Source organism: Eretmochelys imbricata, chromosome 6 (genome assembly GCF_965152235.1).
Source record: "Eretmochelys imbricata isolate rEreImb1 chromosome 6, rEreImb1.hap1, whole genome shotgun sequence".
NCBI lineage: Eukaryota > Metazoa > Chordata > Testudines > Cheloniidae > Eretmochelys > Eretmochelys imbricata.
Genome location: NC_135577.1, coordinates 87,826,730 through 87,849,564, shown reverse-complemented (window position 1 = coordinate 87,849,564; position 22,835 = coordinate 87,826,730). Strand labels below are relative to the sequence as shown.

At 40.5% G+C, this 22,835-nt stretch overlaps 1 protein-coding gene across 15 annotated transcripts in view; it reads left to right on the top strand.

Moving 5' to 3' along the window:
- Nucleotides 1–22,835, top strand: part of SLC25A21 (solute carrier family 25 member 21) — a 408,519-nt gene that overhangs the window by 261,051 nt on the left and 124,633 nt on the right. The window lies entirely within an intron of this gene.

The window sequence follows — 22,835 nt, the reverse complement described above, 5'->3', positions numbered from 1 at the left end:
CTTACTGTTTTTTATAGCACTTGATAGACAGAATTTGAATGGCATGATGCATTTCTAGTTAGAGGTCATCTGAAGGTGTTAAATACTTTTTATGAAATACAGTCTTCAAATAATAGCAAAAGGAGATCGTATTAAATAAAAGTTGAACATTTAAATTTGCTTAAACTAAAATGCCATATTGCCTTAGAAATATTTTGAGACCTGCTGCAATGGGTCATGCTTTCAAAAGTTAGTACAAAAGGATGTTCCCCAAATTAGCACATGAAAATTGGTTATTTCACGTCAACTATATTTTTCCCTCCATTTTCCTGCATTAGCCATACGAATTTGTGTTTTTGTGAGTACACATGGTGAACCAATTTTGAAAAAAATTGTCCTAAAATTTCTGTTCTATCATATTGTTCATTTAGAAGAAAAAAAAATCTATGGTATTTGATTTCTGGCTATTGGAACTTGACATCTGAATTCATAATGTAACAAATCTACGTAGACCTTACTAGTACCAACTATTTGTGAAACTGACTGTAGTAAAGCGCTAGCATTGCCAGTTGAAAAGTGAGAGTTGAAGAAGGTGCCTGAAGTAGGAAAAAGAGACAGCAGTTCTCTGGGATGCTTACAGTGATATTGAAAGTTTGTAAAGACATTTTCTGCTTGTTTTTTATAATTACGCTAAGGACTGAGGAGAAGGAAGTGATTCCATATTAGGAATTTTCTCTGAATTTTCCTCAGCACAGTATCCACAATTCTTGGTCTCTTCAGTAACATAGCTACTTTCAGTTACTACAATGGTTTTCCTCTTGACTGGATGGGAACATTATGTACATATATAAACTGATGCAACTCTGCTATGTAGTGTTCATTTTTGTGGAGTTCTGCACTTTCTGCTCTACATTTTTTACAAAGGGGACAACGTGACTTTTTAAGATTAGTGAATCTTTGGTTGAACTGGGTTAGCACTCCAGAGGAACATCAAGACAATGCCAGAGGCCCACATCTTGTGGATTTGTGGCTGTGTATCCTTGCTTGATTCTTATGTGTTTTCTGTTTGCTTGACTATGTTTTTAATAAATACGTTGGAGAAGGAAGTTCCTGCCTGAGATTATTTTGAATCTCAGGAAACACTTATGATAATGGTTTGGATTTTTTGTGAGAATATTTTGCAATATGTCTGCTGTATTTAATAATTTTCTATTATTGTACTGTACAATAATAATATGATCATTTATCCATGGAAGGTTTTGGAGAAGGGATGAGATATAAAATTATGTTCTTGTAAAATATAAACAAGCAACGTGCTCATTGGAGTTATTTCTTGCTAAATGTACATTTGAAAATAATTGTGTTTCATTCTGCATTAGGACACCAAAGAAGATCTCAAATCTGAGGAATTCATCTAAATTACTATACATATTAAAAAAACAGAAAGGTCTCTCTCTCTCTTTCTCTCTTTGTTATTTTAGCCCAGTGCATCCCATTTCCTCTTCCAAATGAAATGATATACCCAGTTGGAAGATTATTGCTGTACTTTCCAATAAAAGAAGGCCTAAACAGCCCATGGTGCATTTGTTAATCTCACAGCAAATCTTTTGTTACCTTTTTTTTTTCTTAACTGAATTATCCTTATGGAAGATGCAGCAGTCAGTAGAATAAATAAAGTACTGGGTCCCTATAGTCTCCCTGATGGCAACAACAAACTTTCCTTAAAGTCAATAAAAGTTACTTGTATCCTCTGGGTGGGTAGGGAGTGAGGATACAGCCCCTGGATTCCAATTGCTAAGAACTTCCAGATAGGGCTGCTGTCAAAATACAGAAGGTCAGGTTTTTTTGACTAATAAACCTTGATGATATCACTTGAATGGAAGACTGGCGAGCTGACGGGTATCCTAGTCTGAATGAATAATCACTTTTGCTTCTCCTTCTGCTTAGCCTTGATTGAAGGGAGGTATCATACTTTTTACCCATCAGACTTACCAACGTGTGACAAAGAAATGATTTTGTAATACTCATTATTTTTGAGCTAGATATAGTAAAGTGTTTTTCCAACTAGACAGCTGTAGTTTGTGCCTGATTGGTATATGTGTTAGTTCAAACAAATGTACCAATGTCATAACTTCACAATGTTTTATTGTTGGGAAAATGGACACTTGAGCAACAACTGACAGAAACCGTTTAAGGGATGATTAAGCTAGTTAGGGGAATTTTGGGGGGACAATGGAATTTCCAATGCTAATGGAAAATTGTTTGGGAGGAAGAGGATTTGGGCCAAATAAATAAAGTTAGGCCAAGCTGTAACTGGAGGTCCAAACTTAGCAGTGTTTGAGTAGCTTTACGTCCAGTGTTAGAGTTTTGGCCATCCTCACAAACAGGTTTGAAAGGGTTAAGAAAATACCCGCACAAAACTTTCACTTTCCCCATTCCAGATTTTCTAATGGAATCCTGTCAGCGTAAAGTTGATGTGTAAAAAGTGGTGAATTAGGCCCAATAACTTCCAACTCGTGGGCACCACCATGAAATTTCATCATTCTCAGATATACCATCTTAAAGAAATGGTACATCCAAAAACAACATTGCAGCATTAGAATGCACAGGGATTGTGACTGGAGCTGGGTAAACAATGCAAAATAAATAAATAAATAAAAATAAAAAATGATGTTAATATTTACTCAGATTTATAAATGAATTCAATTCACATTCTCTATGCTTGCTCTCTTTTTGTTCACTCCCACAAATATTTGTGCAGTTGTGTTTTACTGGCATCAGTGTTCCTGTAAAGCAAATTTCAAAGTTGCAAGTGCAAGTATTCACAGAAATTGTGAACTTTTGATTAGGGTGTAAGTATTTGCTTTGCATATGGTTGTGAATCATCCTATCAGGGAACGGAAACCATACCTCATTCCTTATCAGGGCAATCATAACTGTATGACCCAAGATATTTGCCCAGAGATTAGCAGATTGGCCTAACGGTTGGTTAAAGCCTGATATGCAGAGTGTGGTTGAAATTATGGACTCCAGAATTCTGGAGCAATTTCTGCAAGGCCGTGCCTGGGTTGGTTAGGAGGCGTCAATTCAAAACCCTGGAGGAGAAGGTCAAACTGACAGAGGAGTTTGAGGAAGCAGATTTTCCCTGACAGGTACATTGTCCATTTAATAAACCTGAACTGGGAAAAGAAGTTTGGGGAAATGGAAGGGGTGAAGCCTGCAGAGAAGAAAATGGAGAACAGAGGAACTCCTTTGGGGAGGTAGGAAATTATCTGCTGACAGTGTGGGAGACAGGCCCCTATACAGACTCTGCGCTGTCTGAATTTTGTGGTTGGACTGGAACCTTGGGAGAGTGCCAGAGAAAAAAAGCAACCATCTTGATGAAGATGGGGGAGGAGATGAGAGAGTGGCCAGGTGTTTGTTGGCTAGGAAAGATGTGGTAAAGTCACTCTAGATCCTACCAGGGAAAGGCTGAGTCTGGAGTGCATCCATGTGGAGAGAAGACTCTACCCAATGGTCAAGATACCTCTAAAGGTCCAGGTTAATTTGAGATAGAAACAACTTGGAGTTGTGGTTAGGTTGTCCCATCTGTTGGTATTAGGGATGAACTGGAACTCCTTCCCATTTAGGAACAAAGTAGGCATCTAGGGTCCATAGCAGAAGGGAACTGAGCCACCGAGGAAGATAAAGAAATGGCTTGAAGTAGGGAAGCAGAAGAACCCTGGACAACAGGATACAAGCCAGGGGGTGAAAGAGGGAAATGAACGTTCCTCAGAAGAAAATGGAAAAAGGGAAGAACTGGCCAAGCAGGCATTGGGGGCGGGGGAGGCAAGAAAGGGAGCCCAAAAGTATCAGAGGAGGATGGGCTGTCCACAGAATGTTTGTTGCCATGGTTTTGAGAGGAGGAACCCTGAGATATGTTGGTAGGACTAGGACAGGGGTAGGCAACCTATGGCACGCGAGCTGATTTTCAATGGCACTCACACTGCCCGGGTCCTGGCCACTGGTCCAGGGGGCTCTGAATTTTAATTTAATTTTAAATGAAGCTTCTGAAATATTTTTAAAACCTTATTTACTTTACATACAACAATAGTTTAGTTATATATTATAGACTTATAGAAAGAGACCTTCTAAAAATGTTAAAATATATTATTGGCACGCAAAACTTTAAATTAGAGGGAATAAATGAAGACTCGACATACCACTTCTGAAAGGTTGCTGACCCCTGGACTAGGAGAACAAGAGACCATAGAGAAAGGAGATGAAGGGATTCACCCTGACCCAAAATAAAAAGGGTGAACGGGAGGAGATTAGATCTTCGAATTGCCTCTGGTATGAAGACCAGTAGACTGAAACTGAATTATGAGGATGTTCCTCCCCTATGAAATATGACTTTTGTGGGTGTAGATGAGATAACCACCCTGGAGGCAAGTGCAGGAAAAGGGCACCTGGTGCCTCCTCTAAAGAAGGGAGGGCATGAGGGAAAAGGAACCTCAGCGTTCGACAATTGGGGAAGATGTGTGACAGAGGGCTGGAAGCTAACAGGTGAGCCAGCACTCTGATCTCTTAGGCACCAAACAGCTCCCCTGGAGAAGGCTCATTGGGGATATGCAGCTAATTAGCTAGTCAGTCTGGGAGAACTGAGGAACCAATTAGCCATCAGCTGTGGGATATAAAAGAAGACACAGGAAAGAAGTAAGGGGAGAGGACCCTGGGCTAGCTGAGCCCAGTATGCTCTGAGATCTTGAGAAAGAGAGACCCTCTGTTCTTCCCTGGTCCTGTGGGAAAGAATCACTGAAAATACTTTGCTGCGCAGGGCTGTACTGGTGTTGGTGATGGGAATATAAATAAATTCACACAAAGTTACCACTGAGGGGTTTCTGTGGCATCAGATCCGAGGACAGTGATAGAGGGTGCCCTGTTACAGTCACCTTAGTGTAAATGAGAAAATGCCCTTCTGTCTCTTATGTGGTCAAGAGTAGACACAGGCCGGCATCAAAAACCTGAGACTGAAACTCCAGCCCACAAATTTTGGGGAAGTTTTGATCCATTTTGTGATTTAGATTTCATGCGTGACTGTTATCTTTGTAACGAGCTAAACCAACACCCTGGATTCAAAACCCCCTGAGCTTTGGAAAAGTTAAGAGAGGATCCAAGTCCAGATATGAACTTTTCTCCTAGCTCCAGTCAGAAACTTTTCTACTGGTGATTCCCTCCCCCTGCCTCTTGTTCCAATTTCTGTTGTTTCTGCTCATATTAGAAGAGTTCAGCTTACTACATGTGTTTCCGATCTCATTCCATCTGTTGTTTTGCAAGAGCTCCTTCCTTTTATATCATTAATTCCTCTTTGATTTCGGGTCTTTTTCATTCAAGTGAGCAGTAGTGGAGCCTGTTCTGAAAAGCCTTGGCTTAGAGTAAAAGACTGATAACAATTGTCATCTGACTTCCATTTCTTTCTAACATACCTGAGTGCATTGTCCTTACCCAATATTACTATCAGTGCATGATCATAATTTACTTGGTTCATGTTGACCTGGGTTTGGTTCAGGTTATTTGACCAACCAGCTTTGATTAGGTTCTTAACCAACTTATTTCTGCCAAACCGCAAGGCTTTTCACTAGTATCTTTCTTGATTTATCAGTGAACTTGGATATACTCACTCATGGGATCCTCATGCATGCTGTAGTTGATCTTCTGGTTTTGGCATTCAGGATTCAGCACTTAAATAGTTTGAATGTTTCCTTACAGATTATTCATGCCAGGTTTTATGTAATAAGAACTTATCTCAAGTTAACAATAATTTTGATGTGGATGTGCTCCAGAGCTCAGTCATTTGCGCTTTGTAAGAAGGAAAACAATCTGTTAGGAATTAATAAGGGCATATGGACTAATAGTTCCAATGAGATATGCTATTCCAATTTAAATCCTGCCCAGAACTGAAGAACAGTATTGGTGTGCACTGTTAAACAGATGCTGCATTTTTCAGTGCTGGGCAAAATGATTCCTGTTTGTATGCGCAGACATACCATGTATGTAGTTAATACAAATGCTGGTTTCTCATCTGTTCATGTGATACTGGGGCATTTGTGATCAAGAAACAGAGGAGCTTTACAGTTGCCTTTTTAAAACCAGGGTATTTTTGGTGAAGAGCCCTGACACAAGGCACCTCCCTTGCTACCTGGAGAACCTCACTGTCTAGCCAGTTGAGATGGTTTCACAGTTACAAACACACACTGGGCTCCCCAGCCCAGGCTCACACTCTGAGTTCCTCTTGTGCTGCCAGTTGCTTCTTGTTTCGTCCCCTTATATTCCCACAATGACCTTGTTAACCCAGTGATTGTCACCCAGGTGCTCACAATCCCCCATCAGAAAGTGTATAATTGCCTTCAGCAATGTCAGCCATTAGGGTGCTGCTGATAGCACCCTATCACAGGGTCTTGATTCTAGAATTTACTTCCCCTTGTTATGAAAGAAGCTAGATTCATTGTCCCTCAGTTTACATTACTGGACCTGTTTTCCCAGGCCTTCCCTGACAGGGCGGGATGAGTGATGAGTGAGTTGGGATGGCTGGGGGAGACTTTTATTTTATTGGCGGGGGGTCCTTATGTGGACAGTGCTCAAATGTAGTGTTTTGTTTTGGAGATTTATTGTTCAGTGTGTGATTTTATAAATAATAAGTGCTTTTCTGAACAACTGAAATAAATCTAGCAGAATAGTCACTTCCTTTTAGAGATAAAGGGCTCACAGGACTCTGCTCTGGGTTTGGCAAATCCTCAATTGTTGTATTTTGCCATTACAATGGCCAAACAAAAAACACCCTTGGTTTTAGTTTCCTGATTCACCTGTGACTTGCAGCAATGTGAAGTGTCTGACAAATATCCCTTGCACACACCTGACATGCTCAAAATAGAACAATAATCTCCATTTCCCCTTTAAAGGGTCTTTCCCATGTTTCTAGGGCTGTCAGGGGAATGCCATAAAATAAATGAAAACTCCAGAATCCTCAATAGATATCTGCATATTAGAAATATACAGGTGGCCAGTCTCCTTGCACTGACAGGAAGGGAAGCCACTGAGGATAGGAAGCAAGTGAAGGGACCCCCTGTCATAAATATAATGGGAAGGGTAACCACCTTTAAAATCCCTCCTGGCCAGAGGAAAAATCCTTTCACCTGTAAAGGGTTAAGAAGCTAGGATAACCTTGCTGGCATCTGACCAAAATGACCAATGAGGAGACAAGATACTTTCAAAGCTGGAGGGGGGGGGGAACAAAGGGTCTGTCTGTGTGATGCTTTTGCCGGGGACAGAACAGGAATGGAGTCTTAGAATTTAGTAAGTAATCTAGCTAGATATGCGTTAGATTAGGATTTCTTTAAGTGGCTGAGAAATTAAGCTGTGCTGAATAGAATGGATATTCCTGTCTTTGTGTCTTTTTGTAACTTAAGGTTTTGCCTAGAGGGATTCTCTATGTTTTGAATCTATTACCCTGTAAGGTATTTACCATCCTGATTTTACAGAGGTGATTCTTTTTTTACTTTTTCTTCTATTAAAATTCTTCTTGTAACAAACTGAATGCTTTTTTCACTGTTCTTAAGATCCAAGGGTTTGGTCTGTGGTCACCTATGCAAACTGGTGAAGATTTTTATCAAACCTTCCCCAGGAAGGGGGATGCAAGGTTTTGGTGAGGATTTGGGGGGGAAAGACATTTCCAAACGGCTCTTTCCCAATAATAAACCCGGTTAGACGTTTGGTGGTGGCAACGAAAGTCCAAGGGCAACAGGTAAAATAGTTTGTACCTTGGTGAAGTTTTAACCTAAGCTGGTAAAAGTTAGCTTAGGAGGTTTTCATGCAGGTCCCCACATCTGTACCCTAGAGTTCAGAGTGGGGAAGGAACCTTGACACCCCCCTTGGGAGAAATGGGGAGAGACGCATTAGCAGGTGGTGAGGTAAGCTTTTTGGGAGGAAGGGAAGTAGATTAAAAGTCTCTCACAGGAGCAAGAGGAAGGAGATTTCTGAGCAAGTGCTGGGACTAAGGGCAAGACATCAGTGATAGTTATTCTTACTTATTTCCTCCCCAGCACAGACCTGGATGTGTAGAAGTCCCCCTGCAGTTTTGGAATCCTGTTGAATCCTAAACCACAGGAAGTGGTCCAGATCTAGAGCTCTGAATCAAACCTGGCCATATTTGGACTTGGGGCTCTTGTTTCGGTCTCTCTTTGCCACCTTTTCCCTTTATTTAAAATACCACAAGTGCCAGGTTTTTGCACACTTGGCCTATCTCTCGAAGTACTCTTCACTGAAGATGATCCGGGAACAGATTGAAAGCATGCTAAAAGGACACTATTTCAACATGTCAGTATTTTTTAAATTCCTTACCTGGCTTACCATTAACAAGACTTTAGATTATGGACACTGGGTAAATTTTAAACTTTGAATTTACTCTTCACAGTTTTATGCTCTTTTTATCTTGCATTTCACTCAGATTGGATAATACAGTTAGAATACCCCATGTTACTTCCCTTTAAAGCATGTTTTGCTTTCATTCTAATGCAGTAGCACAATGCTCTTTATATGTTTGTGTTTCCAGTACTTGCAAAGATCGGGTACCCCTTTTGTATTAACATTTTCTGGCAGCTACAAGGGCAGCATTAGTAATTTGACAGGAGCCTGAGGGTTTCCCTTCTATAATCTGCATATATATATATATATATATATATGAAAGCACACAGACCCGTTTGCTTGTGTTGTTGGGTGTCTTCCTTGATACAGAAGGGGAAATTGCTTGATGTTTGAGTTCACTCGCAGTGGAAAAACCTGCAGTTGATTAGCTCTATCCTCATATTGCAGTTACAAGGAGAGGGCGGCCATGGACTGCATTTTATGATTCCATGGACTGCACATTGTGTACTCCTGGTATATGTCCAAAAAATTCTGTTGTTTTTTTTTAATTTAAGTTCATGAAAATATTTCCTTTCATAATGTAGGGCTACATAGCATCCTTTGCCATGTATGACTGTGACAAAAATGGCCCAACATTGTGGTAGTAGGGGACAGCCCCATCCTGATTCCAGACATGACAGAATTCCTATATGTGGCTCTGAGAGGGCAGATGCAGGAAAGGGAAGGAGCCAGAGAGCAGGTGCTCTCCAAAACATGCCCCTGTGGAGAATGGCAGCATTCCCAGTTAGAAATCTGCCCACAAATAACAGGAATATCTCCACCTCCATACACTTCAGTCTCTGAAGAAGGTTTCGATGCAGTTGCAGGCAGGGATTATCTGGGAGTGATGCTACCAAGAAAGAAAGGGAAAGGATGAAGTGTGGAGCCATTTGGATACTTGGACAATCCTTTCTGTAGTGTCTCAAGGTTCAGACAGATCTCAGGAAATCCATGGGTTGGTAAACCCATGGCAACCCCATGCTTGCACTGGTACAAAGTATCCTCCTTGATTCAGAAGGGGAAATTGCTCTGAGCATCCCTAAACCTCCAAATGCCAGAAGCTGGGACTGAGCTACAGGGGATGGATCACTTGAAAATTGCTCTGTTCTATTCATTTCCTCTGAAGTATCTGGCACTGACCACTGTCAGAAGACAGAATAGTGAGCTAGATGGACCATTGATCTGATCCAATATGGCCGTTCTTATGGGAAACCACCTCTAGGGTTGAGATGGGTGTTCAGTTTCTATAGTCTGTTTAGTCCTTGGCCTCTCTACTACAACTGATAACAGGTATGGCAGTTATAGTGAGGGTTCTAGAGTATCACCATTCCACTAGGAAATATATCGAGACCACCAAACTAATTTAAAGTAGAACACACAATAGCTGGCAGATTGTATATCAGTTTTTGATCACTATCTACCTGAGGTAGGTTTTAACCAGTGAATTAGCTATGATCAAGCTCTATATCCCATTACAAATCCCCTGATCCATTTACCTTCCAGTTCAAGATTTTAAAAAAAATATATTTGGTAAGCAGTGTCTTATTTAGTTTTGATTGTTCATTTGATTTGTGTATAGCACTTTGATCCAGGTAAGTAGTTCTCTCTCTAAACACATTAACATATGATGACAGTGTCATTAATGACCTTTACAGAGATGAATTCTTGCTGGTATTGAGTCACAAAGCAATGCAGGTATAATACAAGTGTTTGTCCTCTGACAGAGAATGTGATCGTGGAGGAAAAGAGAGGAATGAGAGTCTGGTCAGAAGGGATGAGATTGAGCAGCTAGGTTGGTTCACAGAGTCAAATTCAAAAGTGATATGTAGGGTTGTATACATTATATCCTATTTGACTCATTTAGACTCCTTCAGACCTGATGATGCCCGTTCTATCCCTGTGTAACGGGGTCCAAACTGGTGTAACTTACACACCAAGGAACTAGAAGAAGGTGTAGATAGAAGTGGTGTCAATTTCTTTGTCTAACCATTGTCTAACTCCTTGTTGTGTAAATTACACCAATTTAGACCACCACCCCCCCTTACTCCATGGCAGAGTTGGTGTCATTAGGTTTGGGGGAGCCTGAATGTAATGGAATCCAATGTAGACCACCTTATATATCATTTCTGAATTTGACCCATAGATTCTAGAGCTGGGAGATGCCTATTAGATTGTCATGTCCATCCATCTGCTAGCACAGGATTGTTGTCAATTGTACAACTACTAGTGTTTTGTCCAGTCAAGTTTTAAATGTGCCAAGTGACAGAGCTCTCACCATGTCCCTCAGGAGGCTATTATACAGTCTAATACAGTTCTGCTAGAAAGCTTTTTCCTAATATTTGGGCTGAACTTTCCATAACATAATTTCATCCCATTACTGCTAGTTATTCCCCTTTTACTATGCTACATCACTCTTCTCCCACGTTTGTGTTGACATCCTCCCGATATGTGTAGACTATTAGCATGAGCCCATTTTCTTTCACCCAACCCCTTATGAAGGTGAGCTGATCAGACAAACAGGCTTACTAAAAAATCCTCTCTGCATGTAAATCTTCTATTTAAAATATAAGTATTTAAAAGGAAACCATAGGGGACAGTTATAAATGAGAGGAAGGCAGAAAGCACAGGGCTAGGTGTTGGGAAAGGACACGGGATTATATTAACAAGAAAAATATATGTTTAAATTAAGTATTTAAAATGGGAATTGGGGAGTGGAAATGAGCAGATGTTGATGTAAAATAGCAGGCTGGAGACAACTGAACAGGGAATGGTTTTTAAAATGTATCCTATTTTTTTAAAGGAATACTTAAAATTAGGATTTAGCAGCTGGGAAAGGTTAGATGGGCCATGGGTTGGAGACATCTATGCTATACATATGATTTTTTAAAAAAACAATTTAACAGAGCAGATGGGTGGGTTATTAACAGATGTTAATGATTTGTCAGTGGTATGAAACATTAAGATCACATTCAGGGTAGACCATGGTCATGCCTGATTTCTAACTGAGGGACAAAAATTTAGGGTTAGACCACTGTCATGCCTGATTTCTAACTATGGATAGAACATGCCAGAAATAAAGCAAGCAAGGAACCACTTTATTTTTTTTTAAATAGCAAAAAACTCTATTTATTTTTATTGGTGTTTGGTCATGTGGCAATACTACTGAGATAATTTAAGGATAGAATACCACTACTTAACAATTTCATGCACAATAAACAGAAGGACAATTATTGACCGCTTTACAATAGTATTGTTTTTAACTATTTGGTGAGCTGCCTTTTGGAAGCTACTGATCCAAAAGAAGAAAGCTGTTGGAAACACAATATAACCGTAGTGAGGCCAATAATTCTTTCAAAGTAGTTGGCCATTAATATTGTGTTTAAATACTGTATATCCCTAAAAATAACTACATTTGACCAATGGGTTCCAAATAAATCTATAAATAAATAGAGATAATATCTTACTTGAGGAACTATGTGTTGTGTGTTTTTACTAGCAGATGTATCAGTGTGTATTCTAGGTCTAGAGGGGTTTTTGAGAAACAAGAGTCTTCATGGAAATAAAAATACCATATCCAAAATAATCTTGGCAAGACAGAGTTCTGGTTTTTTATTTATTTCTCAAGAGGTTGCAAAATATTTCCAACGAAATATCTGCAAGTTTTTAACCGCTGTAATATGTTGTAGTAAGCTGATGGCTCTCTGGTTAAAAGTCCAGTGGGCTAGACTGTGCTTATAACAACCTACACTGAGCAAGGGGCAAACTGTAGCTGTTCTACCCCAAGATCACCCTAAGCAGGGAATTATGCCTCTCTGAAGTACAATTCCTCCCTTCATAATGAACAGCTGGTCCATATCTGTATCAAATTACTTACGTTAGCCAAGGCTCAGACATCCTTCACCCGTCTCTGCCCATTCCCTGTGCACCTGTGCTGGGGGTAAAATAATAGATGAGCATCCCCTGCTGACTTTCTGCTATACCCTGCAGTGGAAGTGTTGTGGGAGGAGGGTGTCCTACATCACACTATATCCTTGCCACATATGCGGGGCCACGAGCGGACCCAATATTTGTCATTGAGAAGAGTGAGAAACCTTTTAAATTGCTACTTCGTGTAATAACGATCTAGCATCTACACAAATCTCATTCCATGCAGTGGCTTAATCCAGGCTGCTTTCTCCCAGGAGCTGATTAAAGTGCTTCCTGGGTAAAGCAGCGTGTCTTAGTTTTATTGTTTTTTAGAGAAAACTACTGTGATTCAGGCTGTGCTGTTCATCTGCACGGCATGAAGACCAGGACTTTTCCGCATGGGTTAAGACCTCTGCAACATTCTTGGGCTGGCAAATCTTCATTTTACAACCCTGTGCTTTGGCCACGTGTCTTTCCTGGCTGGTATAGGCTAGCAGGCCAGTGCAACATCCTTGGCTGGAGGAGAATGTTTAAGGAGGGCAGAGTGCCAACCACTCTTAAAGAAGCATGTGTGTGCTCAAGAAACCATCATTTGACACTGGCAATCTGGCCAATTATCAACCTGGATCTAATCTGCAAAGGCAAAAGGGGGATTGTAACTCTTTCTTGCTTATTTATGTTGAATGTAGACAGTAGAAATGCTTTCTCTGAAAATGAAATTTTATATTTTCAATGTTTCTTACATTAGAAATTCTGGTCTTTTCAGCCTTGAAAGCAATATGGACCTGTAGAGAACTGGCAAGATTATCATCTCAGCTGCTCACTAAGTGAAAACTGATTAATTGAGTTAGAAATTAGGTTACATCCAGATTGTTTAAAACTCTTCACTTTTGTTTGTTTTTTATCAATGCCTATGTTACTCAAAAGCCTGAGGAATACTTGCAGGGGAAAGATCGCTATCGTTAAGATTCAACACTTCCCTTCCTTCAGTTAACAACTGAAAAAGATGATAAGATGCATCTCTGAGAATCCCAATGAGGCTACTAGCAGAACCAAGAAAGACCAGACTAGATATTCCTGAGATTACTAAATTAAAAAACAGGTAGGAAGGAAAGAAAGGTTGAAAATACACTTTTCAACTCTTTCTTATAAATCATAAAGAAGCAAAAAAGGGTGAAACCTATTTTTCCTTTCCCTTTGCAGTTCCCCGGTAAGTGAATCAGTGCACAAATAAACTGGTTAGTCTCTAAGGTGCCACAAGTACTCCTTTTCTTTTTACAAATGCCTGTATGGCACGTATCTCACTCTACCTCTGATTTGATTAAATAAGGACTCTAGTTTACATAACCACCAATTTCTGTATCCTGCCTGATTGCCAATATTTCACAGCATTATACCTGCTGTTATTAAAACACATCTTGAAAACATTGAAGTAATTCACTTGGACAAAAGTGTTCTTTCTCTAAGGACATTGTTTGAGTTCCATCCCCATTCCTTAAAGATGAGTAGCAAATAATTCCAGAATGTCAGTTGTGCTGGAAGGCTTTCTTAGCTTGGTCATGGGAAGGTGCATTGTCTCCTAAAGGAACACCAAGATGTCATCTTTCAGAGTAACAGCCGTGTTAGTCTGTATTCGCAAAAAGAAAAGGAGTACTTGTGGCACCTTAGAGACTAACCAATTTATTTGAGCATGAGCTTTCGTGAGCTACAGCTCACTTCATCGGATGCATACCGTGGAAACTGCAACAGACTTTATATATACACAGAGAATATGAAACAATACCTCCTCCCACCCCACTGTCCTGCTGGTAATAGCTTATCTAAAGTGATCATCATGTTAGGCCATTTCCAGCACAAATCCAGGTTTTCTCACCCTCCACCCCCCCACACAAATTCACTCTCCTGCTGGTGATAGCCCATCCAAAGATGTCATCGTGTACTTCCTTTTTTCCCCTTGCCCCCTTTCCTCATTTTTTATTGCAATGCTGCTTTAGTGTCTAAACCATTTGTTGACAAACCAAAAAACTGGAGCAGCTTGCAGTGCCTTAGTTCTACTCATAATGGCAGCCCGTAGCATGCAGGACAGCGTGTGGCACATATCTCATGGATTCTGGGTATATACAGTACTGTAATGTAGCTAGAGACAGACCCTGATTTAACAAAGCATTTAAGCTCATAAGTAAATACATCCCTATTCAACAAAGCACTTAAGCTCATGCTTAGTTAAATGTTGTAAACCTTAAAGCTGTACTTAAATACTTTGCTGAACTGGAAAACAAAAGAGAATAAGACTCTCTTCAGTTGCCTGCGAATAAAATAAACAGAATTGCACCATGTTACTTCCTATTCATATCGTGCGAAGTTATCACACATTGCAAGGGGCCGTTGATTTAGCTGTGAAACACGTAGCCACTTATGAGGAAAATAGGCCATATCCAGGCAATCTGCCATTCATGCCCAGAAAATACAAATGGACACACGAGATAAGTATGCGCCCTAAACATAAAAAACAAGCTCTTAGTAGTAGGAAGGGAAAAATATGGGTGAATAATCTTCATACAAGTGATTGTAGTGAGAATGATGATGAAAGCAGTGTTGCCACCTGGATAACCTTAAAAGTATAACGACAGCATGCACAGGGAAAAGAGATAATCTCACCAGAGCAACAGAAGTAAAAGCTAACAGTTGTTAGAGTTCAGTGTGGTAAACAGGCTAAGTTCACCTTGCCTGGCAGAGCATTGCTCAAAAAAGAAACAAATATTTTGCGAGAGATCTAAGTAATTTGTTGAATGACCAGCTGCTGTTGCAAGATATTGGTAACCATTACTGAAAGCCTGGACACTGTTTTGTTGAGACATTCACCATTGTTTAGAGATTAATTAGAATATATTAATGATACTACATGCAGAATGTTATCTATATGCTTTGCAACCTTTGAAGAAATGTATACATTGGGAATGCTAGATGTGTTAAAGATAGAGGGCCCGATTCTTTGTTCTGTTACCACTCTTTTATGCCATGCTGGAAGCACAAAGGACCCAAAAATGAAGAAGATTTATCCCCTGGAGAATTTCCCCCACTGAGGGAAAATCCCAGGGTGATACAGAGATGGTTTAATGGCTCTACATCTCCTTCCCCTCACAGGATTTGACAGGGGGCAGGGGACTGCTGTGGGGAAAAGTCCACAGAGAAACATCTCTATACTCTGACTAGTCCTGGCAGCCAGAACAGCCCTTTGTGATTAAGTTCAAGCTGGGCCCCTGGCCAGCCCAAGAATGCTGAATTGCCACAGCATCTTATAAGTATGGCTTGGCTACAATGCAGAATCATCTGGACAGTCAAATCATGAAGCTGGTAAAGTGCAACCCCATTTAGCCAATAGTCCCAGGAGAGGTCAGATGCCTTCAATCAAGAATTTCTTGGAGCACAGCCTCTTGAAAGCTGCCTTATCTGAAAAACAGGCCAGCTTTCTTATCCAGGGTACAATACAAACCAGAGAGACGTAAACAAGCTTTGGTTAACAAGAGTTTTGATGAGCCATGCTTCAAGTAAACAGGGATAGTAGTATACAACAGTGAAACGTTCGTTGAAATTAGGACACCAACTATTGAAACTTCCATAATAATGTTCATGGGGTTCAAAACAATAGCATTACTATTTGGGCAGTGTACGTCAAATTACAGAAATAATGAGAAAGACCAGCTGGGTGAGGTAATATCTTCTAGTGGACACTTCTGTTGGTGAAAGAGAGCTTTGTGAAGCTTGTCTCTTTTACCAACCCCAAGGGGTCTAATAAAAGATATTACCTCACATCTTGGGACCAACATAGCTACACCGACACTGCAAACAAGCAGAAAGAATGATACTTACCATCTATTAAGCACTTCACATATTCAGAGGGCAATGCAAACAATATTTACAACACTCCTCCAAGAGCGGTAAATGTTATCCCCATTTAACAAACGGGGAAAAGTGAGGCAGAATGGTGACATGATTTGCCCACAGCCTGCAGTGGCAGAGCCAGGAGTGGAGCTCTCTCAATCTCGTACTCAAGTGTCCAGACCAGCATGCCTGGCTGGGTGAGGTAGGGGTGCTAAAAATGTTTTCCACCCTGGGCAGCAATACACTGAGGGCTGGCCTTGCAGACCAGATAGACTCCCATACAGTACTGAGAGATTAACTTTACTTGAGGAATCTTAAAATCCATATTGTCCATATAACAGTTCCAGTAGATTGAAACAGGAAACTTTCTTAACAGACTGTGGGCTAAATTCATGCCTGTTCAGGAAGCCAGCATAACAGTATGCAGCACCACTGAAATCTCTCTTAAACCCCATTCCAAATCGGTTTAAATGGGATTTTAATAGTGCATAGGCCTTATGCTAGCCCTCTGCATACAGGTGAATATCACCTCATGTGGAGAAATTCATTTTTAATAAATGTCGCTATTTATATTCAGTGGAACCTTCCTCTGAAAATGAAGCTGTTTTTTTCTTAGAAAAACTTCAAACAGAACTGCAATTTGCAAATTACAATCTAGAGCTTTCGTTTTGCTTTGCTACAAACAAAGTTTCATGGTCTCAGAGTTCTCTACGAGAAAGCTCCACTAATAATGCATGTGGGTATGTCTTCACTGCAGAATTAATGCAAGCTCTTACTTGGATGTTGCCCCTAACCCAGCTATCTTCCACACACAAAAACCTCGGCTCCAGGTTTGGTGGTGGATATCAAGGTACAATTCAAACACATACAAATTGTATATATTGTGTCCTGCTGTCTATTTAGGGTATGTGTATGTGGCAAAGAAAAACTCACGGCACCCATTGGTAGATTAGCCAGTGGGCCAACAGGGCCCATGCCAGGGGGTCACCGGAAAAATGGGTGCGCCCCGACCCGCTCCGCCCACCCAGCACTCTTGTGGGCTTGCCCCACTCTGCCCGCCTACCCCTCGTTCCTGCTGGGGAATGGGGGGATGCCCACACACCCCGATCCCACTCCCTGGCAGGAGCACTGGAGGTTGGGGACGGGGAGGGGCTGCAGGCAGAAGGGGCGGGGAGGGGCTTCCACTTGTTCTGGCCCAGGGCCACACAACCCCCTAATTTGCCTCTGATGGCACCAACTCTCAGAGCCCAGGTCAATTGACTCAGGCTCATGGGGCTTGGGCTATGGTTCTAAAAAATAGCAGTGTAGATGTTTGGGCTCAGGCTGGAACCGAGGCTCTAAAATCTGTGAGGTGGGAGGGTCTCAGAACCCGGGCTTCAGCCTGCGTGGGAATGTGTCTTCTATTTTTAGCTCCACACCTTGAGCTCCATGAGTCTAAGTCAATTGACCAGGGCTCTGAGACTTGCATGTGTTTCGTTGCTGTGTGGGCATACCTTTGGAGGCCTAATTTAGAATACATATTTTCACTGTAATCCTATTTCATTTCCTTGCAAACTTCATAGATAAACAGGCAGTTGTTGCATAATAATTGTCAGTATCTTGACAGACCATATTCTTTTCTTAAATGAATGTGATATAAGATTATGTACTTTTGGATTTAGACACTGAATTATACACAGGCTAAATTAAATATATTAATTTATAGTATGTTTTGCTTTTATGTATATTTATTTTCAATATATTTTCTATATTGACACCTTATAACACTTGTATGCTGAATGAGTAGAGTAGAGTTATATGGTAGTGGTGAATTTAATTGCACTTTCTGTTAAAAATAATAAAGTAATGCAAAAGAATTGCACTGACATTTTAATATGCTGTCACTTTAAGATACCACATGAAGTGTGAACAGAGCACAGGCACTTTAAACAGGTGTGTCTAATTGTTAGTTTGTTTCTTAAGAATAGCCATCATGTAATGTTTGATGAAACATGTAGATCCGGGGAAGGTGTTTGGATACCGCAACATGCTAACTAGGTTTTCCTTTGCCTGCTGGTAAAAACAAATTGGGCTGTGTAATTGATTTTTTTTGTAAGTAAGGCTTTTATGTTTGCTTTGAATTCAGACTCCATCTTTTTCTTGTTATATTTTGTCCCTTAGGAGGATTTGCACCATGGGCTTCTAGGGAAAAAAAGAATTTAGTATATACATTTATATAGTGAATAACACATTTCTATTACTTTCAGATTTTGCCAGTCTATTACTGCAAAAGTAATCTGGTAAATGGTGAAAGAAAGTCACATCAGATTCATTGAAAATGTGTGATACTACTCTGAAACCTGTTTTAATTAAATCTTCCAAATTCTAATACGTTTGGGAGGGTTCCAGAATGTCTTGTTTGTATGGGATTTGAAAAAGCCTCTTAAAGGAAATAGATCCATCCAGGGGAAAAGGTCTATTGGACAAACAGTATTTATAAAGAAAGCACTGGCAGGAAAGCAAACATCAAAACATGTACAGTTCTTTCAAATGCTTTGTGGATTTATTACTAATAGCTCAAAAAAAGCTTCCACATCACCTACATTAAAACAAAAAAGCATTATGAAAGTGGGTAGTGAAAATTAGAAAACCTTAACCCTATTGCATCAAAATGAGTAAGGAACATGTTTTACCTGTTGGTCCGTGTGTTCAGTTAACAAGGTTTGATTATAAAACACTTAGTTTGTCTCTGTGCCAAAAGGGGAAAAATATGTAACATGTTCTTCAAAGTTACATGCTCAAGATTTAGTGAACACTTCAAGATTAAATGTTTCATTAATTTCTTAAATACATTTAGGCTGACTGCAGAAAATTATGGAAGTCAATGTATTAGTTAAGCCGTAGTTAAGGTAAAGGAATTCTGATCAATTTGCTAAGAGTTGCCTCCAGCTTGTTTTAGTTTCTGCCCTTTTGTTAAACAGAATCTGACCGTAGTTTGCTCTATTTGTCCTTCTTCCCGATGGTCACTGAAATAAATTGTGATTGGCCCACGATCAGTCATGTGCTGCTTGACTACCGATCATATGTTTGTTGCTTGATAGGTAGTAAAAATTAAGGGAGGATAGATGGTCTCATACTTAAGGCACTGGTGTGGGACTGAAGAGACCTAGATTCACTTTCCACTTCTGTTACAGATTTGCTAGATGACCTTGGACAAATAACATATCCTCTCAGTTCCCCATCTATAAAATAGAAATAATATTACTTCGTTTCTCCCGTCTTTTGCATACTTTGATTCTTCCGTTTGAATTTAATTTCTGACATGGAAAATATTTACTTAAATTTCCTTACTACAAAGAAGTTACAAAAGGAAACTCCTCCCACAATAAGTAGAGGGAGACTGCCCTGCTGCTGTTACATGAACCAGTTTTGTGGTGAGTCCTAGGTGTCAGGAGGAATGGTGTTCATGCTTTTGCACCCTGATCTAGAAAATTTGACCAGAATCCTGGGGTTAGTACCTCTGTACTTGTAAAAAGTGCCTCCCCAACCCTTCAGCACTATGCTGGGGCCTTGGTTCAGTCACTGATGGCGTTCAATCACTTTTTTGTCAATGCCCAGCATGCTGCTGGTAGGGAAGAGTAAAGAGGATATTGTGCTGATGGCAGTATGGCAACATCTTTCAGATGAGACTTAAAAACCCACGTCGTGGCTACATGTGGTCAGTAAAGAGACAAAGATCATTGCTCTGGTCACATATTAATTTGAGTAACATTCTATTCTGTGTTCCTATATTCTGCCTGGAATTTCAGCTGTATAAGCTATTGGTCACACTTTGAATTAAGGTTAAATTGTTATAGAATCCAGCAGGTCGATCAGTTTTTTTTATCATGGTTTATAATCAGCTATAATAATGGCTTATAATCAGTTATACCGCCTTTGAGCGATGTGTCTTTAACCCTCTATAACACATACTACTGTGGTCTGTAATATGGTTATAACTGTTAATTATTTGTTAGCCCTTTATAAATTATTAATGAATGTAACCTTAATATAAAGTCTGACCAAGTCATTTGTCTTTCCTTCCTGTCCTAAACTTTTATGTAATGCTGCTGTGCACTGTTAAATGGCTATTTTGCAAAGCATTTTTGGAGTCTTTGGGATAAAAGATACTTAGACGGTCCAATATCAGCATTGCAGAATAGACGCAGCTCACAAGAGATTTTGGTAAATGTTCTTTCCTGTGGTTTGCATGTACTATGCTGCTAGTGACTCAGATAAAAATATCAATGTTTTGAGTCACTCTTCCTCGTACAGCTAGCAAAACTTAACTCAAGCCAAAGGAATAAGTAGTTTAAACAAAGACCAACCAAGTTATAGGCAAGACTCCTGCATGAGCTGGCTAATGTTCTAAGATCCTTTCCTTTTGAGATGAGACCAGTCTAAATGTATTATCAGGGCAACCAGACCTGTTAGATAAGTCAGTCCTAAACACAGCTTCCCTTTCCCCCTAGCCAAGTTGAGGGAGGAATAATTTTCACCCACACCAGTCTACAGAAGTTCGGTGTTCAGACACCCACTGGACCCTGCTAGTTTCTTGATTGAAAGGCAAATCCAATCGTCCCAGAGTCCCTGAAAGCAGTATTTGGCTTTTTCCACCATAAGTAGAAGCCTGAACATATCCCTGCAGTCACACAACTGACAGGAGTGTTCTCACAAAGAAGAAATTTGGATGGGATCATTCTGGCATCCTCCTGCTGCCCAAAGTTTCTCCTACTAACCCCCCCCCAAAATCCCATGCACACATTACAGGTGCTGTGTAAATGTAAGATTGCTATTAAATACTCAGAAACTGAACTGGAGTGGAACCCAATGTACATGATAGCTAATGCCCCATCATAAAAGTTGACCCAATAGCATCCTTTTAACTCCTTTTAATTCTCCCAGCTTGCTTAAATCCAAGCAGTTAACATTGTTATTATCTTTTGGGTGACTATAAATCGAAATCCTGATTGTTATATCACTGCTTTTCTATTTTAACATCCTCTGCTCTGGGCTGCCCGTAAGCCAAGACTTTCAGCTAGTGGAAAATGTAGCAGCATGTTTGCTCTTGCTCCTTTGAACCTGGTCTTTATTCTTATGTGATGGGTGCTGTCACAGGTTCAGGGTAACTGCACCTGTATTCCCCCTCCAGGGTCCCTCAAGGGCACTCATTTAAGGTTTCAGGCTTCTAGTTTTCACCTCTCTTGGACAGAGACCCACATATTTCTTCCTCCTGACTGGGGTTTTAAGGGCACAGCCCCCTGCCATCCACTGTGGTAGCCCCAGAAAACCAGTCTGCCTGAAGGCAGCCCCTGTACATTGCTTTCTTTCAGAGGACAATGACAGGGTTTTTACCAGTGACCAAACAGCTCTTCCAGGCAAGCACATTTATTTAGAAGGCAAAAGCATTACAGAATCAACAAATTAAAAAAACAAAGTTTAAGCCCTATACGAAACATACCAGAAATCACCAGTTTTCCACATGGAGAATCAGACAGGCCAGTGTCCCTTCCAAACTTTCAGCAAGGGTTGGGACCTCCCATTGCACAGAGAGTCATACATTTGTTGATCAAAATGAAGGCCACGAGTCAGTGAAAGCTCATTCTTTTATACCAAAAGCACTTTCATTGTTTCCTAGTCTCTGGAAAGCCCAGCTTGAACCAGTATATGCAAACCACCCCCGGGTGGAACCTCTTTGAAGTTGTTTAATCTTAGTGACTCACTTTAATCAGCCCCCAGTGATTTTAGTTCCTGGAGGAATTGTGGTGACCCTTCCCCATGCAGTAGAACACAGTCATACGTAAACCATTCATGAATTTAATACAATGGTTGCAATATCTGTCATTGGGGCTATTTTGGCTTCACCAGAATTGAACAAGGGACCTCCAGAGGTAAGTCTAAGGCCATTTCTACATGACAAACTTCAGTCGACACACATTACGTTGTCTTGCAGCCACCAAAGTTTACATATTGCTCAGGTGCAGGCATATCTGTCTGCGAGCGTCACTGCTGCAAGTATTCACCAGAAGTACTTGCATCAATGTAGACTGCATTGAACCATGAATAGGTATCCCACTGTGCCATGCGCCACTGTCCAGTGCAATACTTTTGGGACACTTTCACAGTATTTTGTGGGATCATAATGATTTGCCTAGGGATTTCTAGGAGCTAGGCGTCAATTTCCCTGGATGCATCCCATTATACATTCCACATCCCATAATTTTCACACATTTTTTTGAAATCTCACAAACCCACAAGATGCTTTTTGGTCTCTGACATCTCTGACAAAAGCATGGAGTCCACAGAGCTCAGCACTATTCTCATGAACATTGCAAATACAAGACATGTGATTCTCCTATAATTGCACATCTTCAGGAAGTTCCACAACAGCTGGGATCACAATGAGGAAAATGAAGATATCTACTGGGAGAGTTTGTTGATGGACATATGGAGAAAAATATTCCAGGGTGCTGGGGGCATTCACGGAGCAGCTTCAGACAGTGAAGCGCCACTTGAAAAATAAGCAGTGACTGGAGGGAATGCATCGTAATGCAGGTGTGGGACAACAAGCAAGGGCTACAGAAATTTTGACTGTGAAAAGCCATATTCCT